Source organism: Mus musculus, chromosome 7, assembly GCF_000001635.26.
Source record: "Mus musculus strain C57BL/6J chromosome 7, GRCm38.p6 C57BL/6J".
Classification (NCBI taxonomy): domain Eukaryota; kingdom Metazoa; phylum Chordata; class Mammalia; order Rodentia; family Muridae; genus Mus; species Mus musculus.
This window is the reverse complement of record NC_000073.6, coordinates 67,365,226-67,392,950: the sequence shown is the minus strand read 5'-3', so window position 1 is coordinate 67,392,950 and position 27,725 is coordinate 67,365,226. Positions and strand designations below refer to the sequence as shown.

At 43.0% G+C, this 27,725-nt stretch overlaps 1 protein-coding gene across 10 annotated transcripts in view; it reads left to right on the top strand.

Annotated features, from left to right (window-relative positions):
* Window positions 1-16,494: 16,494 nt before the first annotated feature.
* Window positions 16,495-27,725, top strand: part of Mef2a (myocyte enhancer factor 2A) — a 145,294-nt gene continuing 134,063 nt past the window's right edge. For 7 of the 10 annotated variants that reach the window (NM_001291191.2, NM_001357324.1, NM_001291195.1 and 4 more), the window contains exon 1: window positions 20,093-20,238. The gene's annotated coding sequence lies outside the window, so the exon portion shown is untranslated. Of the gene's footprint in view, window positions 20,239-27,725 lie in introns of all 10 variants that reach the window. The other 3 variants (XM_006540684.4, XM_030242191.1, XM_017322011.2) reach the window with 1 other exon arrangement.

Genomic DNA, 27,725 nt, shown 5'->3' with positions numbered 1-27,725 from the left:
GAAAAGCCTCAAAGATATGGGTACAGGGGAAAAATTCCTGAATAGAACAGCAATGGCTTGTGCTGTAAGATCAAGAATCGATAAATGGGACCTCATAAAATTGCAAAGCTTCTGCAAGGCAAAAGACACTGTCAATAAGACAAAAAGACCACCAACAGATTGGGAAAGGATCTTTACCTATCCCAAATCGGACAGGGGACTAATATCCAATATATATAAAGAACTCAAGAAGGTAGACTCCATAAAATCAAATAACCCCATTAAAAATGGGGCTCAGAACTGAACAAAGATTTCTCACCCGAGGAATACCGAATGGCAGAGAAGCACCTGAAAAAATGTTCAACATCCTTAATCATCAGGGAAATGCAAATCAAAACAACCCTGAGATTCCACCTCACACCAGTCAGAATGGCTAAGATGAAAAATTCAGGTGACAGCAGATGCTGGTGAGGATGTGGAGAAAGAGGAACACTCCTCCATTGTTGGTGGGATTGCAAGCTTGTACAACCACTCTGGAAATAAGTCTGGCGGTTCCTCAGAAAATTGGACATAGTACTACCGGAAGATCCAGCAATACTTCTTCTGGGCATATATCCAGAAGATGCTCCAACTGGTAAGAAGGACTAATGCCATTCTTAAATATGTAACACTGCAGACTCATGGCCATCTCAGAAATAGTCCTCAGGATGTTGTGGGATGCATGAATTAAAATAAAAAGAAATCGATATAGCAGATATATTTATCAAAATTTGGCTAAGTTAAATTTTATTATTTTGATCAACGGACTTGTTAGTGACTGAAATAAATAACAAAATCTAGTTATTAGGTCTAATATATCCCACGACTTTTTGAGTAGTAATATGGATAAACATTATTCTGAGATATATGCAACGATGGTACTAGGATTAGAATATGACAGGTTGGAGGTACTGTAGTATATATGTAATTTGTTGCCTTCACACTTTATGGGAAGAAAGGCCGAATTTCAGTAAGACATAAGTAACTCGCCTAAGTTCAAAGACTATCTGTGGACCCCTTAAATATGTGGATCCAGGATATGAACTCTGATGGAAACTAGATTACCTAGAAATTGTACATTTTACACAGTTGGCTAAGCTTATAAACTGGCAAGGATTGACTTCAATCTGATATGGCTTAAATCTGAAATGTGCTCCGCCCCCAGGCTCCCGTTTTTGAACACTTGTGTGCCCCCCCCCATAATGCTATGTTGGGGGGCTGGGGAAACCTCTCACTGATGGTCACGAGTCGGGGAAAGTGGGTCAAGTCCAAAGGCAGGCCTCAGAAGGGTGTTCCCAGCCCTTGCTTCTGCTTCCTGGTCTGTCCCGACGAAGGATGCCAGCACCATGAATTCAGTGGCCCCCCAACTACAGACTGAAGCTCTGAAACCACGGTCCCAAATAAGCCTCCCCTTCCTTGTTTCTGTCAGGTATTTTGGTCGCGATGATGCAGACTTAACTAGTATGCCTGATATTATGAGGTGCGGTGGGAGAGTTTTGGTGCAGCGGCCAGAAAACAGTATTTGAAGGATAACTGAGAATGCCCTTCATGCCAAGATGGGTCTCTCTGGGGTCCTGAGGCCAAAACAGTTTGGTTTTGATGTTGAGGGGCCCACCTATCAAGTGTACCCTTACTCAAATCCCATTCTGGATCGCAAGACATCACTGGAAACTGAGAAACGGCCTAAGTCTGCTATTTATTTCTGCCTCTGGTTCCTCAGCCAGGCAAACCCTCTTGAGTTTGTGGACACACAGTTTCTTTCCTATCCAGTGTGCCCCAACCAGAAAGTCACTGTAATTTTTGGTTTTGTCTCCATACTCTCCCCAAATGCTATTAGTCATACCTTCCGTCCCATTGCTGCCCTGAGTAAGCCATCATTATGATGAGGCCAGCCTTGTTTCAGAATTCCATGAGAACCACAGTGTCAGGTCGTCACAACTCTGAGGCTGGAAATGGAAAAGGCTGTGATGTGGGCCTGGCTGGCACCATCCTCATGAGTCATTGTGGAAACACTGTCCCCGGATGCTGCTGAGAGGGCCGGGTTGCTAATGAGTTCATCTGTCAGATGAGATCCTGACCCCCTGACATCTTAAAATGTTCCATAATATGTGGGACATTACGCCTTCCATCTGGTTACACTAAAATTTGGGTTGTTTTATTCTATTTTTGGGTCTTCCACAGTTCCAATGTGTTAAGAAAAACAAAATACATTTTTTTTTAGATTACAATGTAATACATATTCATTGTACAGAAATTGAAAAAATGCAGAAAAACAGGCAGAAAAGAATTCTACCACCCAGTGATACAGATTTTTAAAATCCATTTCGGTTTCTTTTCTGTTGCCATTGCATTGTAGTGGGTATACTTTGGTAAATTGTGGGATTTTTTTTTGCCTTCCAATGAAAACAGTATAGCTCCCACAGTCTGCATTATAAAATACACAAAATTACGTCATTTTGTCCGAGAGGAGACTATATAAAACCAGCTAGTCCAGCACACACTTTCTAAAAATGAAAGAGCAAAAATCCCAAGGGGAAAGCAATGGCCCATGGCTCCCAGCTCACAAGCGGGAATCAGGAATGGATGCCTGGACCGTTGCCTCCGCATCCCACTGTCTCATGACCCACCCATTTTCCATCCCTCCGGGTTCATCTTCAGACAAGCAGAAAGGGTCCTGGCCTCTCTGCCTCCTGACCCTGGAGAAACAGAGAGGAGTTCCCAGGCTTGCTGAGCAGGAAGTGTGCCCCAGCCTTCGAACTTAAGTTATTTAACATCTTTAAATGTTTGTCCCTGTGGGGAAGCTCAAAATGTGAAGAGCAACAACCAGCTCTTTCCCATGTCAAAGTTGTTTCTCATTACCGTGGAGAAATTAAGAACAACAAATGGGTATGACTAGCAAACTAATGACTCCACTAAGTAGTTAGCTCTTCGGTAAAGGTGAAACCCCACAGAAAGTATGTTTACAAGAGATGCAAATTCATCCTAGACAATAAAGAGGTTGCTTAGGGTGGGTGATATGATGTAGCACAGTGTCTTGTGCCCTAGAATATCATGTATGAGGAGGTAATATAGTGTATTATCATGGTGTTCAGGACAGTGTGGTCAACAACGTGCATAATGTATAGGTTCCCAATATTGTATCATGTAGAGTGTGATACATAGTACTGTGTAGAGTGTACTGTGTGTGATGTACACTCTAATGTAGATGTACAGTGTGGTATGTAATATAGAATGATGTGTATAGCATTATCTATATTGTGACACATGATATAACACTGTCTAGTGTGCATGGTCTATATATAGTATGACATAGAGTGTAGAGTATATTACATCATATCATAAATTAAATATAAGCTCATGATTAGGTAGTCTGGATTTAAATCCTACCTTTTTACCTTCCCAGATGTGTAATCTTGGGAGCTAAAATTCTTTCATCCCAGAGAGTGACTATATCAATCACAGAATGAATATAAAGGGACAATAAATCCCTAAGAAATAAGTCACTGCTTATTAAGGGATTGATTATTTTATTTAGATACTAGGGACGAATCTAGGGCCTTGTGGGTCCTGGGTTAGTGCCTTATCACCGAGTTATAACCTCAGGTTTTTAAAATTGTTTACTTTGAGAAAGAGGCTCCTAAGTTGCCCATGCTGTTTGTGATCTTTCTCTATAGAGTAGGAAGGCATTGAACTTGACATCTCACTGCCTACGCCTCCCAAGGAAGTGGGATTATAGGCCTGAGGCACCAGATCTGGCTTGTTTCCTTATTAACTAGGAAAATACAAAATCAGTTCAGTAAGATGTCTTTGGGGAAGCAGAAATGTTAGAGTTTATTAATATCCAGGGTCCAGCCACAGGCATGCATGACTTAGAAGTTTCATTAAAATGTTGAATGTATGTAACCTTATTGTAATAATTACCACATTTTATAGAATTTAATAATTATGGAGAAAAGTTATTGTTCCACCAGAAATATTGTTTTCCTAGAGAAATACTGAAGATAATCAATCATAAATGGGAAGATTAGATGTTACTTTTTAAAAATGCACGTAAGTTGGCTCAACAGGTAAAAGCACTTGCCTCCAAACTTCGAGTTTGATTCCCAGGTTCCACAAGGAAGGACACTGCCTTAGCTACTGTTCTATTGCTGCGAAGGGACACCATAACCAAAACAACTCCTATAAAAGAAAGCATTTAACTGGGGGCTTGCAGTTTTAGAGGGTTAGTCTATCAGCATCATGGTAGGAAGCAGATATCTGTGGGGCTAAATCAGTAGCTGAGAGCTTTGCATCCTGATCTACAGACAGCTGGCTAGGAGATAGACTCTGGGCCTGACAACACTCTTCCTCTAACAAGGTCATACCCCCTCCAACAAGTCCATGCCTCCTAATCCTTCTCCAACAGTTTCACTCCCTGGTGACTAAGCATTCAAGCATAAGAACCTAGGGGGGCCATTTTCATTCAAATCAGCCCAGGCAGTATCAACTACTGCAAGTCTCTACACTCATGCTCTGATACATACATCTCTCCCAACCCCAAAATAAATAAATAAATAAATAAATAAATAAATAAATAAAATTTATTTCTAAAAATGCACAAACTGGTGTGGTGGCTCATGCCTATGACTCCAATATTTAGGAAAGCAAACGAGGAAGATTGCTGTGGGTTGGAATGTAGCCTGGGCTAAGTAGTGAGTTCTAGGACACCTTGAGGAATAAAATGAGACCCTGAATCAAAACATCAAAAAAGCCAATTGTCTTGATTGTCTTTGTTCCTGTGAACTTGACACAAGCTAATAGTACTATCTGAGAAGAGGAAGCCACAATAAATAAAAGGCCTCCTCCCTAAGGTTGGTCTGTAAGCAAACCTGTGGAGCATTTTCTTAATTAGTGATTAATGTGTGTGTGGGGGGGGGGGCAGCCCACTGTGGGTGGAGCCATCCCTGGGCTGGTGATCCTGGGTCTATAGGAAAGTAAGCTGAGCACCCCCCAGTGGCTTCTGCTTCAATTCCTGCCTCTAGGTTCCTGCCCTGACTTCCCATCATGAAAGACCGTGATCAGTAAGTGTAAACCCTTCCCACCCCAAGCTGATTTTCCTCACAGTGTTTTGTCATAGTAACACATCCCAAATGAAGTCATAACAAACCAATGAAATGAAAAGCATGTAAGGACCAACCAGTGCTACGGGGAGAATATGGCCTCTCACTGCTGGGGAGAATGTATGTGAGAACATCCATCTTGGAAAACAGTTTCAACAGTTTCTTCAAAAACTAAATGAAGGTGTCTGGAAGAATGCATGGTACCGAAAGTGGTAGATATCTGCATTGAAAGAAATAGACCCAGCGGCCTAAAGACCTAGAAACTTCCCGTACCACAGAGTAATAAATTGTAGTCTATTGTAGTCTATTTCTGTAACAGAAAACTCTTCAGTTATGAAAATGCACCGCCTATTAATGACTACACATGAACTTCATAACTCTCTTGAGTAGAATAAAACACCCAAAACAGTCCTGTTTATATAAATTTCACAGACAAACTAAGGCAATCTTCAGTGTCAGCAGTCAGGAGAAAGGTGACAATGAAGGGGACATGGAGTGACTATGGGAGGCTCTCTCCCTGTGGTATCTGGTGTCTCGATCCTTCTAGCACCAAGGCCTCTAGATTGTTGTGGACCCTTCTCACACACCAGTACCACACAGAGGTTGAGACGTGCTGCATCACTTATGATAAGACTTATGCATTGGGAAATTGTGAGAACTCAAGTGGGAAACCATTTTGTTGATGGGTGAGGTGTCCCCAAGTGCAGGCTTGTCCCAGTACCTAAACGGATTGTTGAGCATGGTGTTTAGTACTCAGCAAATATGTGGGTGCTGTCTAATTCTGTTAGGTCTTCTGTGTCCAAACTTCATACTTATTCATTCTTTTATTATCTTCCAGGCAAAAGGACCTTTTGAGATGTATGGACCTTTGAAAAAATGGCAGTGCACACCTAGATTATAATAAGCACACTTTCTTTCTACCCTCTCTCATTCAAATAAAAAAAAAAGTTTGTTTGGTTACAAAAATTTCAGAGGGATGAGCCTGAAGGCACAGACTATAATCCTAGCTGGGGCAGGAGGATCATAAGTCCAAGGGCAATCTGAGTAACTTAGTGGCACCCTGTCTTAAAAGAAAAAAGAAAAGAAAAAGGAAAAGGGGGCTGGGTGTCTAACTCAGCTTACCTAGCGAGTGTAAAGCTGTGGGGTTTGATCTCCAGTGCTTTTTTTTTTTTAACTGCAAAGATACAAAAAAATACAGAAAAACATAACTACATACTTGTGGAACTTCTCCTACACTGGTATAATAGATTTTTGCTATATTTCTTTCAGTTCTCTTTGTGTAATTTGATTAATTAGTTAGTTAATGTGTGTGTGTGTGAAGACACTCTTTGGGCATCTGTTTTTCCTCTCTTCTTGTTGAATGAAGCAGGTTCTTTCTTACTGTCTCTGCCCCTGTGCTCTATGCTCCAGCCTTCACTCATCCACGAACTTTTGGATGATTTCTTGTCTCTGCCTCCCCTCTCACCATAGGAAAGCTGGAACTACAGGCGTCCACCACTGTGTCTGCCTTTTTATGAGCTCTGAGGGTTGGAGTCAGGTTGTCAGACAAGCACCATTTGCCTGCTAAGCCATCATGCTGGCCCCTTTCTGTGTGAAATGTGAATATATAGCATAACTGAGACAACTCCCTGTCTCAGTTTCCCCTTTCTCCTCCTTTTCCTTAGTGCTGTGAGGGAGTTCTCCCTCCCAAAGTTAGTTTATATCATCCCCATGTTTGCTTTCAATGCATCTATTAAACAATGTGGAGTCTCAATTTTATTTTTATGATATTGATTTAAAACCGAAATTATATGCAATTCTGATGATTGTCTTTTAAAATGCCTTTAATAAGCCAGGAATAAAAACTCTCTTAAAACAAGGAAATATCCGTTCCAGGGAGATTTGGTGGGGTCAAGGAGTGCTGTTCCCATGTTGTTACATGCCTTGCATGGAAAGCTTTTTCTTATATAAATAAATTACTGAGATCACAGCCCACCTATAAACTTGTAGCACAAGTACTGTCCACTAAACTACACATGACATATGCTTCATATAATTCACAACAGCTGAATGATCAAGGTATCAACTTCTGGGCCACAGCAATTATGGTTGGCACCTGCTGGTGACTGCTGGCCCGCCTGCCTGAAGCTAAGGACAGCTGTGACCTGCAGTTGGGGCTCCTGGGGTTATGCAAACCAAATGGCTGACCTCAGATGCTTTTGTGATGCACCCAGGAGCTTGTAGCAACTACAGAGATGGAAGTCTCAGCACCTGTTGGGCCAAAGACTGGACTATTGTGTGTCACCTGGTATTAGGCATCAAGAGTTGATGTGCCCATCACGTGGATTCCTGCCTTCCTGAAGTAGACCCTGATTGGACCTCCAACCCTCATAGAGAGTCCTCAGTGGCCTGTGGATAGAGCCCTAGCATAGCATGGGCTCTTTTTACTGTCCATGTGAGCATTTCTTAGGAGCTCTGTGCCCATACCCACAGTACTTGCTGTGGGAACTCCATGAACCCTACTGTCCTGTTGCAAAGCAGGAACAGCTGCTCCCACCACACAGGCATGAGATGTGCTGAAGGAATTCAGACGAAAGATTTACTTCTAGCAGATGCACAACAGAACCTTGCAAGTGTCCTGATGGTTTTCTTCTCTGGTCTCCCATCCCCCATCAGCCAGGCTGCCAAGATGGGTTTTGCTCCAGCAACTCTGGAGCGGCCTTGAGTCATTCACATCAAAGGCCTTGCAGGCACCGGACGGTTCTGGCCTGGGATCTCCTCCAAGCTGCTTGTGACTTATCTGTCTCTGGATTGTTCTAGGAGCTGACCCCTTCCAATGTGGTTCTGGGATAGCCTGAGATCTCATGCAGGTGTGACTTTCTTTGGTTGGTAGTAGTCACTTCTTGCATTGTGGGAGTGGCAAATTCATTCCTCTTACATAGAGCCATTATCTATCTGGGTATGTCCAAAACCACGCTTACTTAATCCAGAAATGATGGGTTATGTTAGAGAGTAAAGAGGGAAGAAAAGAGTAGAAGCTAAAGCATCAACAGATTGGACTGATCAAGAGGGATTTGTCTTCTTAACCAAGACTGCAGCTAGCCAACCGAGTTAAATGAAAAACTATAACAGTGGTCCTCATGGTTGGGTGCACATCAAAATCACCCAAGAACTCTTAAAAAGATGCCAAGACTGTCGCCAAGGCCAACTAAATCAGAAGATACTGGGGAAAGCTCTGACATTTTCTTGAAGCTCTTCAGATAATCCTAAGGCAGTCAAGTTAAGAACCATACCTAGGAAGCAAAGGAGCAGATCTGTCTCACAGACCTTGGTCCAGTGGAGTTTGAAACATAATTTGTAAAACATGGAGCGCCTGATCGAGGAGCTCTGCAGCAACGTGAGGGAACACTACATTAAAATCTGGGTAGACGCTTACACCAGAGTGACTATGCCTAAGAACCAAGAGGAACTGCAGAAGTCTGGCAATGCAGATAGTTAGAAAGGGTAGCCCTGACTCAGAGTCTCCTTCTCTCCATGGAAAGGGGGAGGATGGGTGTCTTAGTTACTGCTCTTTTCTGTGCAGAAACAGCACAAACAAGGTAACGCTTATAAAAAGAAAGCATTTATGTAAAGAGGGGCTTGCTTACTTTTAGAGGGTCAGTTCAGGATCATCATGGTGGGAAGCAGACAGGCATGTTGCTGGAACAGTAGTAACTGAGATCTTTACATCCTGATCCACAGGCAGCAGGCAGAGAGAGAGGCAGAGAGAGGGGGGGGGAGAGGGAGAGGGAGAGGGAGAGGGAGAGGGAGAGGGAGAGGGAGAGGGAGAGGGAGAGGGAGAGGGAGAGGGAGAGGGAGAGGGAGAGGGAGAGGGAGAGGGAGAGGGAGAGGGAGAGGGAGAGGGAGAGGGAGAGGGAGGGGGAGAGGGAGAGAGAATATGTGCCTGGGCAGGGCGTTTGAAACCTCAGAGCTCACTATTGGCAATACACCCTCTCCAGGAAGGCTACACCTCCTATTCTTTCCTAAACAGTTCCACGAACTGGGAACCAAGTATTCACACCTATGAGCCAATGGGGGCCATTCTCAATACCACTATGTTGTGATTTCCAGATTGGGTAATTCAATTTAAATAGTCCACTTGGCCCCCTGTTGGCTAAGATTTACATGTCCTGTCAAGAGGAAACACAAACTGTCATTTTGAGACACAGGACTTGTGTATTGACCCAAGCACGCTTTCATCACAAGAATTTTATCTTAAAATGACCTGTCATTGGGCCAGTGACATGGCTCAATAGGTAAAGGTGCTTGCTGCCACAGCTGACAATCATGAATCTTGAGTTTGATCCATGGTGGAAGGAGACAACTGATCCCTGCAAGTTGTACACTGAACACACACACACACACACACACACACACCTTCAATCAACTCTAGAGCTCACTATAGTACATGAGTTGTTTCTCCTGGTGACTCTGGCCGTGTGTGGCTCACTGCTGATTGCTAATGCTGGACAGAAAGAACTGTTCTGTGTATCACTAGTCCAGAGACATCAAAATTCTAAATATTTTAAAAAAATCTCTCTGTGTATGCTGCATATACATGCATGCCACAGCACATGTGGAGATCAGAGAACAGATCCGGTCCCTCTTTCCACTGCTACATGGGTTAAACACAGGTTATCAGGCTTGTGTGGCAGGGGCTTTATCTGCTGAGCTCTCTTGCTGTCTCCAAACTTCAAAATCTAAGTACCTTTCTATTGAATGTATATCACTTCCTTCCATATAGCGTACCATCAGGTCAAAAATTATAAATTGAACCATCATAAGAAAAGTTGAATTTGTATATTGTGTGTATTCGTCAGCAATAAAAACATGGTGGAAAACACCACTTTCATGGGTTATATGTTTTTACCATCCTGGTGTCATAAAAGAATTTCAAAGGAGAATGCATGCACATATGCATACTACAACTATATAAATAGCATATGAGACAGTACAAAATGTCAAGAGAAAGTTTCTGGAGATAGCCCCTCAATCCTTGCCTCAGTTGCTCTTCCAAGAGAAACTATATGATGAGCTCTTCATAGTCTTTCCCCAAAGCGAACTGTCTGTGTGTGAAGAAGGGATTTGAAATCCCATGTTGGTGTGAATGTTGCCTGAGACCACCCTAAGACAACTCCATATGGACAGGTGGGGTTGGGCTCATGTCTAACAGAAGAAGAGTATTCCATCTGAGCATCGTGATATCATTTATATAAGATTTTCCTGGCCTCTATTATTATTTTCAGATCCTTGCCATCATAGTCAATATTGAAGTCAGCATTGTTGCCTAGACCTAAGGGAAATTTTTGTGGTTATATTCTTAGTGGGTGTTTCAGATAGTTCAAGAGATAGTTTGTTATTTGAATTATAAAATTTGCACATGAAGGCTATCAGACTCTCTGAGCTCTGGGTTATTTGTCCACCTTACCGATATGCACATGCTGAGAGAAGGGACAGAGTATTTTATCTGGATCTCCAAGCTCTAAAGTCAATGTGAGGAGAGGCAGGCAGGGAAAACTACACACATTTCTATATTTACTTTCGGAATGAACAAAGTCAGGATGTTTCTCTCTCCAGGTGACAGAAATGGCCCAGAAATTCAATTCAGATGTGGAGGCAAATGTGTGAATCTCAAATTGTTCCTCTTAATCCCACCTCATTCCCTGTTTCTCTTTACTCTTAGCAAGAAGAGGATCTGAGGCAAGATAAACACATGCCAGTGATGGGACCAGCTCCTACCTGATATTCAGCAGGAGAAAACTCGAGAATGCAGGTTTAAAAACTGATTAGCACCGACTTTAAAAAAAATACATATGGAGAATATGCACACATAAAACACCTCCTGGGTGAAAGGACCAGCTTCCCCTCTCACGGGCACCTACTGCTTTTCTTTAGGGAAACTTAGAGAGATTTCTCTAGAAGGATCTCTTAGCTGAGCACTGACAACAGATTGGTTGGGACATTTCTTTTCTGTCACTGGAGAGGGGCTGCTCTGTGCTCTCCAGAATGTTCGATAGTATTTTGGGTTAGAAGTCTGAAGCACCTACCCACAGTTGCCTCCAGAAATGGCCATGTTGAGGGACACTGACTGACACTACTCCTTTGTCATAAGTTCCTCCACATCTGGAGTTTCACTCTGTGCTTTTTGCTAATCATGGTTAACCGTGGTCTGAAATAAAAATGCAAACTTTCAAACATGCTCAAATCCATGAGTTGTAAATTGTGTTGCCTTCTAAGTAACATGAAATTTTGCTATCTCACTTTGTCCTACTAAGGATATGACTCATCCCCTTGTCTAGTGTATCTACACTATGTATGCTACCCCCTACCCCGGTTACCTACCTTGTACTTTTCTTGGTTATCAGGTTCACCATAACCAAGCAACAGTGCTTTCATTCAGATCATCCTTACTTTAACATAAGCATGGCCTCAGCTAGCAAAAGTAGTGCTGGAAAGGAGGTATCAGAACATAGCATGTGGAAGGGTGGATTGACTCTGGAACTGTATAGCAGCACTTTGGGATGTGTGAAGCATAGTATACATACAATTCAGAAATAAGCCACAGTTTCAGGCATCTACTGAAGCCTTAGAAGGTAACCCCTTTGGATGAAGGGGGATCATTGTATGTATAAGACAGGGATAGTGTTCTCGTGTGTTTGTACTAAAAAATGTTTACCTGCTCTCAATTTGATAGGTATTTGTTTTTGTTTTGAATTAGTTGACTGTTATAAATAATTCTGTAATGAATACAGGTAAGTATTCTATAGAGAAAACTCTTTGACAGGAAATGGCTAGGTCACAGGGATGCACACTGAATATGATGGCAAATACTAGTTAGCTGGTCTCCTAAACAGAGTGTACCAATCTCACTTTCCCTAACAATGTACAAGAGTTCCTGTTTCTATACACCCTTGACAACTAAGTGCTCTAAAAACAACAACAAACCCTTTTCATCTTTTTTTTTTTACCCTGAAAGAAAACACCCATGGTCTTCCAGTGACCTGCATCCTGCTTCTGTACTCTGCTGAAAATGCAGTTCTCTGAGAGCCAGAGCTCGGTATAGGAACTCCAACAAGGAGCTCTGACAGGGCTCTTCTGTCTCTTTTCCTTTCTGAGGGCTACATTCAACTTGCTTAAGCTTCTGGAAACTGTAAATGATTCTCCAGGAGAGGACCTAGCCCCTTCAAACAGGGTGCTTTCGGTGCGGTACGTGCCAGAGCATGGCTGCTGGAAAGCCCTTCACATTCCTGTAGGTGTGTGTACGATAAACATGTTATCATTTTCTGTGGCACTTGCCCCTCTTGGTGCTGAGAGGTGCTGTCTGCTTTCATCTGTGTGCTGAATTACAGATATACATGATCAAATGAAGCCAAGACAAGAATCAAGCCTCATAAAAATCTTGCCTACAGCATGTACCAAGAAATGTTGATCATGCCAAGACTGCACGGGCTGAGCAAAGTCAGGAGTTGTGCAATTACCCAGCAGAGGTTGAGATTTCTGAGAAAAACAGGAACCTTGTTGAAAATCTAAGCACAAAATGAAGCCTATTCTTTTTTGAGAGGCCATTTTGATATTTTACTAACATGAGCATTGAAAACCATGGCTTTCTGATCTCTAGGATTTATTTCTTCAGTAAAGCCCAGCATGAAATAGATTTTCCATTCTTGGATTTTTTGAGTAGTTCATTTTGATTCTAAGTTAAATCAAGATTTTAGATAGACCAAAGTATTCTTCCACTGCCTGATCTTGAACATAGAGTTGTTTTGCTTTGCTTTTCATGTCAAGGATATTTATTGAAAGCCCACTATGTGCCAGACTGTAGAGAAAGCATTAATGAGAAAGACCTTATGACCTCTGGTTGGACTTCCCATTAAAAAAAAGGAGTTCCAAAAAGAAGATCTGGAGCCAGGTGTGTGTGGTGATCTCTAGGCCTACCTGCAGGAACTCCTTCCCTCTGGGGCTTAGCATAATTTACTTAGGGCCCACAGGAGATAACCTAAAGAAAGGTCTTTTGGAAAGGCAACGGAAGGCTGTGATCTGATCACTTGCTAGTCACTCCATGCTGAAGAAGAGATTTCCCTGCCCTAAGTAACAGCAGACACTAGGCACTGGAAAAATGAGCAGAGCCCCAGTCGGCCAGCGACAAATACCCACCACCTGGAAGACAAGGATACTACATACCATGTAAGGCTACACAGGGATGACACTCAAGAGCAGCAGGACTCAGAAAGACCTAAGCAAGGCAAACTTTGTATGACAACGGGGTGCAGTAGCCCCAGTTCCTGCAAGAAGATGGGGTGGATTTTCCTGAAATGTTTGTAGGTTGCAAAGAATGTGAAACCTCTATTAGGTTGAAGACTGGGTGGGAGTGAGAGCCGGAGTCGGCCTTCAGGATCTTTGAAGGTCAAAGATGGTATGGCAGCATCTGCCAGGGTTCTTAGGACTTTCCTTTTGGGTCTCTTTCCTAACAGGAGACCAAGATTAATCAATGGTGTGGACCACAATTGGGCTACTTACAGCTCACCTAACATAAGCACTCACCCACATTTGCTGATCCACTCTAGTGAGCTCTGTATTCTTTTTGACGGTCTGGCAAACAGGACCTCTTCTTCTGATACTAGCATTCTAACCTGGGGAAAATAGTTCCTTCCTTGTCAACTACCTTGTCCTTGGATTTTGAGTGAGTTTGAACCCTCTCAGGACTCCAGGGGGTGAGCTAGTGACCCAGATTTGGCCAATCAGACCATCCTAGTACCTTGGCTGTCGTGACTGGTTCAGAGACATGCAACGGGACCAGGCTCAGATGAAACTTTGCTAGAAAAATCAAAAAACAACTCTATTTTGAAAGAAGTAGCTAAATAGGAAATTCTAAGACTAGGGTTGCTGCAGAATTATTCATAAAACATCCTTACCCATAAGTGAGAGTAACATAATGAGGTGTAGAAGAAAGTGGAGAGAGGACATAAATGGAGGTGCCAACTCATTCCCAGCAGAAATGATGAAACTAGAATTATAGTGGTCCCCCTTTATCTACAGAGGGTACACTAAAGACCCTCAGCAAGAGCCTCAACTTCAGATACTACCAAACCCTATATATGCTATGTTTCCACACACATACCTAGACATCCATGAGAAAATTTAATTTATAAATTAGGGAAAGCAAAGATTAAAAGTAGGGGTCTGGCAAGATGTGGGTGTGGTAAGGTGCTTGCGGTGCCTGATGACCGATGTTCTATCTGTGGGCCCCACATGGAGGAAGAAGAGAACTAACTCCCAAAGGTTGTTCTCTGATTTCCACATGCACGATCGCCATGTACCCATGCATCCACATGCACAGAATAAATAAATAAATATAGAAAATGCAAGACAGAGATAACCAATAATAAAATAGAATAATTATAATGATTAACATAACAAAAGTTATGTGAATGACATCTCTTGCTATTTCAAGAAGTTCTGTTGTATTGTTTTTTCCAGTGACCACCAATAACTGAAGCCACAGGATAGCAAAGCTATGGCGAAGGAGGCAACACTTGTACTCTTGAATCTTCAGGCAAACAAACCAAGCGAGCTTTCTCTTTAATTTATGGCATACGTTGGCTTGACTTGAGTTTCTTACAGCTAAAATAAATAAATAAATACGTAAATAAATAAATAAATAATAAATAAATAAACAAGTAGCTGGCTAGTGATCCAACAGACAGGTGCCTCAGCCTATTTCGTACGGTAAGGAAGCAGTTTGTATTAACCTGCTAGTAATTTTATCTACTTTTTTCTTTTCATTTTTCTGTATAAGTATTGATGCCAAACTGCAGCCTTCTCATGGCTTTAAACTTCTCTCCCAACTGACCTGCCAAACTGACCTTCCAAGCTTGTGACCATTCTCTACTTCGAACAGACTAAACTCGCTTCTCTCCAAACACTTCATTCTTCACTCTGCTTGGGTCGCTCTTTGACTATGAACACTCAGCTTAACCATCACTGCCTCAGAGAAGCCCTCCCTGTACCCAAAGCTACAGGATCAGCACAGTTCCTCTCTCTGGATAGAGGATTTCTCTGACTTTATCATAGCCCTTATTGACATATTTTATGTATCTTTTATGATCTGACTTCAAGACTACAAACTCCATGAGAACATGGGTCCCATCTGTTTGTTCAGGGCATAGGACAGGGCTTGACATACATTAGGGTCTTCGTAGAAGTCATGGAATTTAATTTATCAATGAGCAGGACAGGGCTTGACATACATTAGGGTCTTCGTAGAAGTCATGGAATTTAATTTATCAATGAGCAGTCACACACAAAGTTGTCATTGGGGTAGGAATGTGAAGCTTATTTCAGCACTTTACATAGGTCACTCAAAATAACCTCAAGTAAGTGTTTCTATCACTTTATACATGAGAAAGTTGGGTTGAGAAGTTGAACAGTTTACCCAATGTAACACACCTGAAAAAAAATTGTTAGGAATATGATATAAACAAAGGACTATTTGATACCAAATTTGCAGCTTTACCTTTTTGGCGACTCCCAAATTTGCTTCAAATCTCAACACCTTGCATTTCTAACAGTTATAAATTCCTGCTAGACTGTGAGTTGTCATTGGAGAATAATTTGCAAATGTGTCCTAGAGAGAATCTATCATTTTCTCTGGATGAGGGATCTTTGGGGACATCTAGACCCAGAATGGGTCTAAGCGGACATCCTAGTAGACACAGCAGAGGTTTGTCATGCTGGAATGCGCTGAGAAAGAGATTACTGAGGTGGGACCAAAGGACATTGCCAGCCTTCAGGAGGAACATCCGTGAGAAGAGGAGAATGGCAAAGAGCCACAATGAGCATTTCATATGCAAGCAGCTGATGTGGGTGGACTGCTGCGGTGTGTATGTGAATCAGTCTCTCTTTGGAACGATACAGAGAGTGAAAAGATAATAAACTCAAGGTTTGGAATTACAATAATTGACATGTGAATCTATGGATGGTTTTTGGAGAGCGCTGCAAAATCTGAATAAACTCTATACAGAAGAAAAAAACTACAATATAACAAAATGACAACGTATAATAGGAATTGAAAGACTTATTTGAAGTATGATCATGTAAAACACCCAGCTGTCAAAGATTTGAGTTTTTGTGTTTTTCAAGTTTATTGAATCTTTATGTAGACTTTCCTATGGAAGAATGGAAACAGAGCCAAGGAAAGCTCTTTTATCCCCTTCTGGGAGAGCCTGCATTCATCCTTTTCATCATCAGTCATACGAGAATAAAAGCCCATGTGATATTAAATAAGAAAAGTGAAAACAGCACCTTTACTGCTTGAAAAGAACGCACCAGGCGATGTTCAACGCGTTACACGTGTGGCCGTGTCAGGTTCTGAAGTTTCGGAACAAGTCCATGCACTCATGAAACCCTACTGGGTCGTGTTGGAAACGGAAACATTTTTCCTAAGGTTTTTCCTCTACTCAGAACATTGGTCACTCCAAAATACTTGTCAACATTTACCAGCAATTCTAATATTGCTCACATTGAAGTGAGACTTATAGCTACTTTCTATTGTTAAAAAAAAAACAAAACAAAACAAAAACTCCACACAACCAGCATTCCAGTTCTCTTAACTTCAAAGATTATAACTAGGAGATTGTAATCTATATAAAATACTAAAGCAATACCTTGTTATTCCAAAATTATTTTATCTTATAATGATCTTAGACCAACAAAACCTTTCAAAATTGTCATGGTGATTCACTACATTATTCCTTGAATGTTGACATTTTATTTAAAATAAAGATATGATTATCGATCATATAAGTATGAACTACAGACCTTAGTTAAACTTCACCAGTTTCCCATCTATGTCTCCCTTTAATACCAGAACCCAGTCTAAGGTCCCTTTTTGCATTTCACTGCCATTTCTCCTTGGTCTCCTGTGATCTGTTGGGATGGGTTCTCTCTCTTGCTCCCCAACATGTCAAACAGATGAAGCTTTTCACCGGCTTAGTACCTGTTGGTAGCTCCCCACTGGTGTCGATGAAGGAGGCAAAAAGACAGTATGTTCAGATACTGTACTACCTCACTTTGAACACTTCTAGCCTCATGTATCACTACTTGTTGGCTCTCCATCTGGAGGCTGCACCACGTCAGCCATGGATGGATCCTCTCTTGTGCCACGTACAAGAGGCCCCTAAGTACTCATGCACTAACTTAGAGAAGGGCCATAGTACAAAATGGTGCCTCGTCAGAGTTGGACCAGGTAGGGAAAGGCTTACCCTCCAGATGGGGGAACAGGCTGATGTGCACAAAGCAGCCATTGGGGGTTCTGAGTGGGGACAGTTAGGTAACAGGCAAGAAGAGGCTGCCCTGGTGATCAGGGATCCTGTTTCTTTTCCATCCATACTAAGAGCTAAGCAGAGGGTCCCTGTGCATCCCATCAAGTGTTTTAGATTTACTGTGGGCATGGCCTCCTCTAAGAAGTCTTCCCTAATGACCTTTCCTTTAGTTACTCCTGTGCTGTGTCCTAGGAAGAAGTCCTTTTCAAGGTCACCAAGAGAGAAGCTGTATCGTGTTTTAAGCTGGATCCTTGCTGTGACCTGGCAGCCTCTTTGTAGAAAGAAGGGCTGTTCTTCACTCAGGCCCAGTGCCAGAGCAATGCTGAGTCCCTGCAGCCCGCTCACTGGGGCTTTAAGGAGGCCAGACAGAATAGGAGGACAACGTGCTGCTCCTCAGTCGTTCCTTTGGAGTCAGCAGCACACAGCCATGCTGGGCATATGGTCCACGCCAAGCTGAGCACTGGGAAGTTGCTGGGCACTGGACTTCAGGTGCAGATGCTTCAACGCCTTCCCCCAAACACTTATTTTAACTATAAGTAACAGTTGAGTGTGCTTTGGTAATATATCTTCCAACAGCTGTCTTCTCTTCCTTCCCCTCCTTCTTCCCTCTCTCTTTTTATCCTCTGATCACTCCTAATTCTTAGGCAATGATATTGTGATGCAGATGCTGAGAAAAAGGGTTCTCTCTAAAACTGTGCAAACAGCCTTTTCCCTTGGCTGCACTTATGGCCAAGTCCTCTGCCTGGCTTCTAGGGTGACCAAAAGCATTAGGCGATGGGATGGGTGGACAGGCTGGAGTTGAGTCTCCTGTGTTCCAGGAGGACTGCAAACAGAAGGCAGGGATGGGGGAGCTATGAGAGAGTCAAATGTCTTCTGAAACAATTTGTCCTCTTTGTCCTTCCCTCTCTCTCAGGGTGAAAAGCTGGTGAGAAGGGCCTAGTCTTCACTCTCCTTTACCTTTAGTTTTAGTGGAAATCACCAGAACAGCCATTCTCTTGGAGTAGAACAGTTGAATACAGCTGCTGCGGCTTCTGGTGGGATAACACTCGTGCCTTTCCTCATACCTTGCTGCTTTACACCAGAATTAGTGTGTTTTAAAATCCTCCCTGCAGCCTGGGCACAGGCCTTTTCCTCTCAAAGGGCCTGACAGGCTAGAGGGGAAGATAACAGCTCCCTGCCACCCCCCTCCACCAAACTCCCCTGAACACTGAAGCGAGGCCCTGAGTAGAAGCCCTGGGCTTATTTTCCAGTGTCTGGTAATCTCGTATCTCTGTACTGCCTTTGTGTCAGCCTCTCTCCAGCACATTGCCTTGTTGTCCTTGAGGGAGGAAGCCAGAGAGCCTCCAGCTTCCTTTGTAACTTCCCAGTTCCTCCGCACATCTGCTCACCCACCCCCAAAGACTTGTTTTAAAGCCCTAACCACAGAATTGAGCCTCTCATTTTCGAATGAGGGTTTGTGCCCATTGCATGGGCAGCTCTGGGTTCGGATACCAGCCATCACATTCTTATTACCTCTACAGCGGTAGCAACTTTTGGGGGTGAGGACCAGCAGAGAGTCACCCCCATAAGCCTTCTCTGGACAAAATCAGTAAGTTAACAAAATACAAGTGCTGTCTCAAAGACATCTTTTCCCCTCAGAAAAATCAGTTCGTCGAGTAGTTAGGAATTCAGATCCTTATGGCCCTTCTCTGACGCTGTGTGACCCTGCGTGGTCAGAGTGGTTCTCAGTTTTCCTTTCTTATCTGCCGAATGGGAACAGAAAATGAGGTGAACTTCACTGCGATGTGAGTACTAAGTGAGATACAGTTTACCACTAATCCATACTAGCTAGTATTAGTAGCCCAAATAGGCAGGTTGCCTCATTCTCAAGGTGTTTCTGCTTTCCAAGCCCCTGCTGGGATTGGGTGGCCAGGGACAGCATCCAACTGCTGGCCCGGCGGGGGTGACCCAGCAGCTGTCCAGGCCTGGACACAGGTGTGGCCCCGACCACAGTGAGGGCGTGGCGAGCCGAGGTTTGGGCAGGCCCGGCGCACACGAGGGCGGGGAGCTGGCCTCGGTCCCGAGCACCGCACAGGGCGTCTGGGCCGTCCCGCCGGGTCGGGCCTCTCGGCTGTGGTCACGGACCAAGCGCGGGGACTAGTCACGCGCCGCGTCACCGGAGCCGTGGGCCCGGGCTGGACCAGGAGGCGGCGGGGGCGCGACGCCACCGGCCCGCCACGCCCAGGCCCTCATCAAGTGACCAGTATCCCTTCCAGGAGAACACGGTCCTTCAAAGAGGGAAGCGCGCTCCAGGCTGCAGCCCCGGCGCCAAGCAGCCGTCATCTCCTTCCTGTGCCGGGTGATCTGTCGCCTCACCCACCCGGAAAAACATAGTCCGCCCCTCTTGTCCTTGTGCCACAGCGCTAGCTGTTGAGAAGGCGCGGCTCTCTCTGACTAGTCCCTCGTCTTGTCCATGACAAACCCTTCAGGACCCACCGAGAGCAGAAATATACCCTAAAAGGAGAGCCCGGGAGAGAAGAAAGAGAGGAAGCCGAGAGGAAGGGAGAGGCGAGGCCCGCGGAGGGACACCAAGACGTCCTCGCAGTGCGCACGCGCGCCGCGAAGAACGAGTTCCGGCCTGGCCGAGGCCTGACTCCTAAAAATAGCCCCGGTGTGGGGATCCGTGCGCGGATGTCCCGGCGAGTCCCGGGCTGAAGGAGGCGGCTCCGGGCGGCGCGGAGTGCTGTGGCGGGCCGGGCCGGGGCTGCGGCGTGTGCGCGCCCGCCGGCAGTAGCGGAGACTCGGTGAGGGGCCGCGGGCGGCGGGGATGTGGCGGCGGCTGGGAAGGGGGTCGGGCCGCGCTGGGAGTGGGGGGCACTACCACGGAGGGGCTGCGAGGCCGAGGAGGGGTGCCCGCGCGGCTCCGGGCGCCGGGGCGAGGCTGGGCGTGGGGCGGCCGGGCCCTCGGGAGAGCGGAGGGGCGCGGCCCCGTGCGGTGGGGGCGGGGTGCCCTGGGGCGAGCCCGGGGGGCTGCGGGCGCGGCGGCGGGGGCCCGCGGGGGGGACTGTCGCGAGCCGCCTCCCTGTGCGCGCCACCTCTGGGGCCCCCAGCCGCGCCGCCCCGCTCCTCCCTGAAAGTTGACGGAGTTCCCAGGGGGCCGCGGAGCCACTCGGTCCATTCCTCCAGCGTCGCGGATCTCGGGGTCTCCCCGCTCCGTAAACCGCCAGTGCGGGGGGCGTCCGGCCCTGTGGTCGCACTTAAAGTTCCCCCACTTCTGCTTCGGGGGGAAGGTTGGTTCACTGGGGCGGGAGGTAGGGGGTCGAACTCTCCCGTGGGGATATCGGCGTTAGGTTGTGTGTCTGGACCTGGCCCGGGCGGTGGCCGGGTTCGAGCACCTGCGGGTGCGGGGAAAAGGTCTTGGGAGTCGGGGCTGCAGAAGGGACCCGCTCCTTGCAATCGGGTAGATCCCGCCTTAGGTCTCAGGGTGAGATGGAAACTTTGCCTTTGGGTTCGATGTCATCTGTTTTTGGGCGGTTGAGGATTAAAGATCAGTGATATTGCAGACAAGTTTGGGAAAGGTGAGCGTTTTCTGAATTAGCATTTCCCCCCTCCCCCTGGAAAAGTGTAACTATCAAATTCTTGCTCACTCGGACCTTAAATAGGTCCCTGAGCTCTGAAGCCCCTGTCATCATGATCCAGAAGGCAACGGAGTGTAGACTGACTACACCGTCGCGCTAACCTGTATGTTTACTGTGAAATTGGGATTCCAGAAATTGAAATTAGAAAGACCTGCTGCGATGTGTTGACAACTATTTTAAAACTAATATTGTATAACAGTTTTCAAGTTTGTAGCGCAGCGCATCGTGTTTCTCTTATGTCTTTCTTGAAACATCCATTACTGTATGACAGTGAGGTTCTGTAAAGCAGTAATTAGGTGTATATTACACAAGAGTACTTTCCCTTTAAGAATCCAGCTGCGTTGTTTTGGCAACTGCTAAGTAGTCTAGTTGTCAGTTTTAAAATCTATGTTACCTTGGCAGTACTTGGACAGTCTGAGGAAAAGGTAAACAAAGTAGTGTGTGTGTGTGTGTGTGTTTTAAAACACACTAAAATGACATTTCTTTTCCTGTGAATTTAGGAAATGAGGATGAAGTAACAATGCTTTTATGACATTTGTATATACACTTTAGTTTTGTTTTTGTGTATTTTTGGAGATCTCTATTTTGTCTTGTAAACGGCAACTTTTAGGGAGACATGTTCCCTTAAAGATGATTTAAATTATAGTAAATGTAATATTATACAAATGGAATGTTTACTGAGACATATCTGTATGTTGTATAAGACAATACAATTAGTATTTGTTGTCCATTAATTGAGTTGGAATTACTTTTACTTTAATTCTTGTTACAAAAGTTGAGAGGATAATGTTAAAATCGTGAAAACACTTTGAAAAGCTTAAACAGGCTATTTGCTTGCTTACAGACTATATATTAATAATTCTTGTTGTAAGAAGGTTTCCTGAGATATTCATGTATTAAAACAGTGTTTGTGAAGAATGGTGATCTCTAAATTCAACTGTACTTACCCATTTCCTTCAGTTCATACTGTTGCTACACATAAGATCATAGTCTTTCATGAAGGTAAAATTGCACTTAACTCATCCTATAAGATTTTAAATTGAAGAGCTAGTGATCAGAGAAAGGGATAGCTTTCTGAGGCTTAAAAATGATTGTAATGTCAGCATGTTGAATTATGCCTTGAGAATAATTTAATTCTCTATATAGTTTTTATGTTTTCACAACAGGTAAATAACAAAGGGCTTTTTGTTTTAGTTTTTATTTTGGTTTTGGTAAATGTAATTGGAAATAAAGTTTTTTAAATGTTGGGTTGTTTCAAATGCTGATTGTTTTTTTTTTTTTTTTCCAGCTTTATAGTGAAGGTGAAGTTTGCTAGTGTAGTTAAGTCTTAGTAGACTGTCTTCTGATTTGGGAGGGTCTACATACAGTCAGATTTGTTTTGGGGAAGTAGCATGCTTGACAGTCTGTTTGGGAAACCCTCAGTTTTCCTCTTGCATCTTTTAGTCTGGTAAGAAGAGGATTTCATTGTAACACTTAGTGATGAAATCATGGATTTTCTGAGGCATTTAAATTTCAAACATTGTGTCTTATAACATACTCCCCCTAGAAAGATAAGCTCAAGGTTCATAGGAATGTTACAAAGTCTAGTGCCAAGCTTTTTAACACTGAAGGGGCAGTGAGAATACTGCTTTGTGTATTGAAGATGATCACTAGTGCCTTTCCCCAGGATTAAAAAGGTTTGTAAATGTGGTCTTTATAAATCGAGATGTGATTTTTTTTTCCAGTTAAAGTAGTTAAAGAAGAGTAAATAGGGAAATTGAATGACTTTATAAGATAGATAATATGAAAGGATTCTGATTTGCAAACCTTGAAGAAAGATTGTTTGATTTTTTTTTTTTTTTTTTTTTTTTGGTCAGGTCTTGATTTTAGATGCTAACCTTACTACTGACAAAATTAATGAAATAACATTGATAAAATGGAAAAGAGTTGTGCCACCTGTCCCATGGCAGTAGAATTTAAATGAGATGAGTTCATAGCTCACTGCTGAGCCTTGATGTACAAGAGAGCATGTTACCCCGACTGCTCCTTCCTTCCTGCTTCCATGGGTCTTTCCCATAACCGTCTTGTATGTAAGCTAGCGTGAGAATGCGCTGTGTCACAAAGGACTTGGTCTGGAGAATGCTCATGTGTGGATTTGGATAAACTATGCCAGTGCCAATGTCAGCTCACACTCAGATCATCTGTACAGTGTTCACTGGACTAGTTTACTTTAGGTTTTTGATCTGCAATTGTGACTTGCTTCTAGTCTCAGTCTCCCTTAATTTTGTTTTAAATTAGATTAAATATAAGTAATTTTCTAATTCTTCAGTGAATTAAGTCTTGTATTAGTTGTGAGAGCTCTTTTCAACATGTGGTCTTTAGCATTTGAAACCAGAAAAAAAGTATTTGTTCAACCTACCTGAAATAAATATACTTAAAATAGCTTTTCATTAGTAAGTAACCTATAAATTTTTCAGTCTTCATTTTCCTGGTCTGTGAAGCTAAATGACTTCATCTATATTTATCTGTGTACCAGTGATAAGTGCACCCTCTTCCAGTTTACTATAATTAAATAGTGTAAGCTCATTTGTTAATTAGAAAGTATTACATTACAGCATAAGATCTGTACTGGCATTATTTAATAGATACTTTTATATTAATTTTTATAGATTTTAGCAATATTTGTATTAACTGAACCTAATTGATAAATATTGCATTTAATTTAATGTAGGGTGTCTTAATGGTAACTGAAGATAAAATCACAAGTATCTAAATTTAAAACATTAGGATGGAATACCATTGTTTATATAATGTTGTATAGTAGTAGATAATTTACGAACACTAACACTTGGTGTTATTCTTGGTTTATTCTTATTTTACATATTTGCATACATGTTTGTATATGCACCACAAGCGTGCTGCTGATGACTGTGGCAGAGAGCACTTTTCTAACATTGGTGAAAATCAGACATTAATCACTTTTCTAGCAAATACCAGTCAAGGCACACCTTTCAGTCAGGTGCTCTCTACCATGACCACATCAGCCTTCAAAGCACACACATCTTTTAATGGCTGTTTCAAATTAATGCTAGTTTTCTTTTCTAAGCAGAAATACAGACTTTGTAGATTAAAAAAAACCTGTAAAAGTTTGAGGCTTTGAGGAATGCTTTCAGTAATGGATGGTGAGTTTGTGTTATGGGAGCTGCTCTTTTCCCTTGTTTTGTGACCAGCAGTTGCATATGCAGCTGTGGCTTGGGTTAGTTTGAGATATGACTCTTTGAGCAAAGACTTACTTTCTATTTGACCTATTAAGATAGCTTGCAATGTGCACGTACTGAAAACAAGTTACTCTGTCTGGCATTGCATAATGTTGTATTTGCCTGTTTCACCTTTGGTCCTTACTCCCAGAAGTTTATCTACTATGTAAGATTGGAATGTATTTCTAAATTTCAGAATATGCAAGTTCTCTCTTTTTAAAAATTTATTTTATGTGTACTTTGGCTGCGTATGTATGTATAGCACATGTATCCTCAGAGGTTGAAGAGGGTGTTGGATCCTCTGGAATTGGTGTAGGCCACCATGTGGATGCTGTGGATAGGAACAGTTCCCCTCTGCAAGAGCAGTGAGTACATTTAATGACAGAACCATTGCTACACTTGTATGCCAGTTGTTTAAAACCAAAAACAGAAACAAAAACTTAGAAGGTGTGTGAAGGATCAGTAGAGGGCTGTAAGGCAAGGATAAGAGATTGCCTTTTAAAGTCAGAAGGTTAAGTGAAAAGAAGCAGTCTACTTAGTCCTCTGTATGTTTGAAGCTCATTCATTGTATAAAGTATGAAACATAACATCGACTACATAGAGTTGAGAGGATTCAGTAAGATGTGTGAGTGTTAATAGAATGACTGATTTTATAGCATGCAGTAATTTACCCTGCACTGTTATTTTTCTGCTACTGTGGCTGCAGTTGTTAGTCAATGGCTTACCTAATAAGATTCTTCCATCAGACTTTCTAGATACACCTCAGCCATTAACCTTTGGTTTCTCTGCCTTAGCCTAGACAAGCTGTGTGCTCTTCACTGAAATAACCATGTGTTTTCAAGGTGATGACTCCTACTTACTAACTTTCTAGCTTAGAGTTCTCTTGAGCTTGCTGTCTACTTAGACATCCATTTAGAATCTTAAACGTAAAATAGCTGAAAAAGAGCCAGATTTTCCTCTCCGTTACTCATTTTTCCTTTTTCCCTCTTCCTCCTCTTCCTCCTTCTTATCTCCTCCACCTCTTTCTTCCACTATCTTGTATTTCTATTGGTCTTCTCTATTTTAGTACATTACTTCATTCAAGCCAGAAACATAATATTCTTGTTCATTCTCAAATCTAATTCACCCACAAGTCCTGTTCTTCACAATTTATTTTCATCACATATTTTAGTCTCATTGCCTTTTCAGTCTAAGTTACAGTCTTTTACGTAATTTACTCCAGTAGCCTCCTGTGAGCTCTCTCACCACCTTCACACCTGCTCCCTCATTTTTGAGACAAACTGAGACTGGTCTTGAACTTGCTATGTCTCGGAGGATGACCTTGAGTTCCTGATCCTCCAGGTTTCATCCCTCAAGTGCTTGGAACTCAAGGTGGAATTTGGAGGCAGGAACTGACGTAGAAACCACAGAGGAATGTTTACTGTCTTGCTGTCCACGGCTTGCTCAGCCTGCTTTTGTTTGCTTATCTTTTTGTTTTTTGAGACATGGTTTCTCTGTGAAATAGCCTTGGGTCTCCTGGAACTTCCTCTGTAGATCAGTTTGGCCTCGAACTCACAGAGATCCTCCTGCATCTGCTTCCTGAGTGCTAGGATAAAAGGCGTGTGCCACCACTGCCTGGCCCGCCGCCTGCCCTCCCTCCCTGTCTTGTCTTGTCTCTCTCTCTCTCTCTCTCTCTCTCTCTCTTTCTTTCTTTTGACTATCTAATGTCTTTCTTTTTTCCCCCAATTTTTATTAGGTATTCATTTCATTTACATTTCAAATGCTATCCCGAAAGTCCCCTATCCATCCCCCTTCCCACTTCTTGGCCCTGGTGTTTCCCCTGTACTGGGGCATATAAAGTTTGCAAGACCCCTTCAGCTCCTTTCTCTAGCTCTTCCATTGGGGGCCCTGTGTTCCATCCAATAGCTGACTGTGAGCATTCACTTCTGTGTTTGCCAGGCACTGGCATAGCCTTATAAGCTATATCAGGGTCCTTTCAGCAAAATCTTGCTGGAATATGCAATAGTGTCTGTGTTTGGTGGCTGATTATGGGATGGACCCCCGGATGGGACAGTCTCTGGATGGTCCATCCTTTCGTCTCAGCTCCAAACTTTGTCTCTGTAACTCCTTCCATGGGTGTTATGTCTTTCAAATGAATGTCTGCTTTGTATGCACGTATACCTGCATGTCAGGATTAGATCTCTTTATAGATGGTTGTGAGCCACCATGTGGTTGCTGGAAATTGAAATCAGGACCTCTAAAAGAACAGCCAGTGTTGTTTGTGTGCACATATACCTGCATGACAAGATCAGATCTCTTTGTAGATGGTCATGAGCCACCATGTGGTTGCTGGGAATTGAACTCAGGATTGCTAAAAGAACAGCCAGTACTCTTTAACTGCTGAGCCATCTTGCCAGCCCTTCCGCCCCTGTACCCCCAGCCTGCTTTCTTATACAACATTGGAACTCTTGTCCATCAGTGGCAACACCTGTAGTAGGCTGGGCCCTCCTACATTAACCATTAATCAAGAAAATAGTTCACAGATTTGCCCATAAGACAATCTGATGGAGGCATTTTCTCAATTGAAAGTCTTTTCAGTGTCAAATTGACTCTCCCACCCCACCAAATACACAACGAGGACACTTATACATGGATTATTTCCTTTAAAACATGTTTAAATTTGCATAGTTTGATTTGTTCAGTTATTTCTATATTTGTGGTCTTTCTCCATTATCTGACTATGAACTCCACAAAGGAAGATAGGTCTTGTCAGTCATTAACAGTACACTGCCTGCACTAGGAAGATGTTGACTATTGGAATGAGTGTTTCTGTATCTTTGTTCACTTTTTTTCTCCAGTGATGGAAATGTTCCCTTGCTCATAGACTTATCGAACTCCTTATCCTTTAAGTACTAGCTCAAATGTTATCTCGTCCGTCTGTGATTCCAGTTTTAATCGCTCTTGATGAATTTTCCCTCCTGTTCTTGTATGCTTTCCAAAGCCCTGGATACATACATTATTTGCAGACTAAATCTCTTTTTGGGGTATTGTAACTGATGCTAGCTACTCTCTTCTGCTAGATCACTTATGGTCTGTATCCACCATCCTATTGAAAAATAGTGAATTCTGAGGAAATGTTGAAGTGGAATTTGGATACTGTAATAACTGAAATAACCAGCAACCCATTTTCTCAACTCACATTAAAATTTTTTTCTTTCTAGTTCATAAACCCTAACATGCATTTTCTGTAAGAATTAGCATATTTTATCAGCATTATAAAGGGATTTGAGAGCTTATGGGGAATTAATGGCATTTCCTGGGAATCAGTTTGCCTTCTCATAGGTTAATGGTAGTCCTGCTATCTAAAGACTGTATTTATTTCTGTCTTGAAATAATAATCTTATTGTTCTTTACTAATAAACATTCTTTCTGCTCCCA